Below are 952 nucleotides of genomic sequence, written 5' to 3'. Positions count from 1 at the left end.
AGTTAATAGAAACCTGAACTGGGATCAGGCCCCTATTGGTCTAGTCACTGTTTGAACACTGCACAGCAATGTGTCAGTCAAAAACTGTGCTAATAGCCTATTGTACAGTGTTATTAGGCTAATGCACAGTAAGCATCTCAAAATAACTGTGCACTGGTACTACTGCACAGTAAGTCGTTACTGCACCTTCAGTTAGTATTTTTTTAAGCAAGTGCATGGGCGATCGATTGGTGCCTCCTGAGTCAGGTGAGTACTGCCGCCCCCCCTCAAGCAGACAGTTGACAACCGGGAAGGTCACCCTGCGGCGAATTCTGTCACCGGGGGCACGGGGGATCCCCCTGCGGCCTGCCAACCCACAACTGGCAGCAGCACACTACTGGCACTTCCGGGCATGCCACTGGCTCTTCCAGGTCAGTGGGATCGATCACAGTGAGACCGCTTCTCCTGGTGCACTCCCTGGCCAGTGCTCTCAGGGCGGCACCAGCACTCTTGCCTGCCCCCCTTGCCCAGTAATCCTACTGTGAAGGGGTGCAAGTACTGGCAACTACTAAACTAAATGCGCAGTATCTAAGGCTCATTAATGAACTTGTAGACACGCCCAGTGAGAGGGGTCATAGAATCATAGAAGTAGGGTGGAAGGGACCTTATAGATCTTCAAGTCCAACCCCTTGCCAGGGCAGGAGAAAAAAAACTGGCCTCAAATGATCCCAGCTAGGTAGGCATCAAGCCTCCTCTTAAAGACCCCCAGGGTAGAAGCCAGCGCCACTTCCCTTGGAAGTTGGTTCCAGATCCTAGCCGCCCTAACTGTGAAGTAGTTCTTACAGATGTCTAATCTAAACCTACTCTCCAACAACTTGTGGCCGTTATTCCTTGTTACGCCAGGGGGCGCTAGGGGAAACAAGGTCTCTCCCAAACCCTTCTGGTCCCCCCTAGTGAGTTTATAGACTGTCAC

This window comes from Gavialis gangeticus, unplaced genomic scaffold (assembly GCF_001723915.1).
Source record: "Gavialis gangeticus isolate Ggan-Ray unplaced genomic scaffold, GavGan_comp1, whole genome shotgun sequence".
NCBI lineage: Eukaryota > Metazoa > Chordata > Crocodylia > Gavialidae > Gavialis > Gavialis gangeticus.
Note: the sequence above shows the minus strand (reverse complement) of the source record.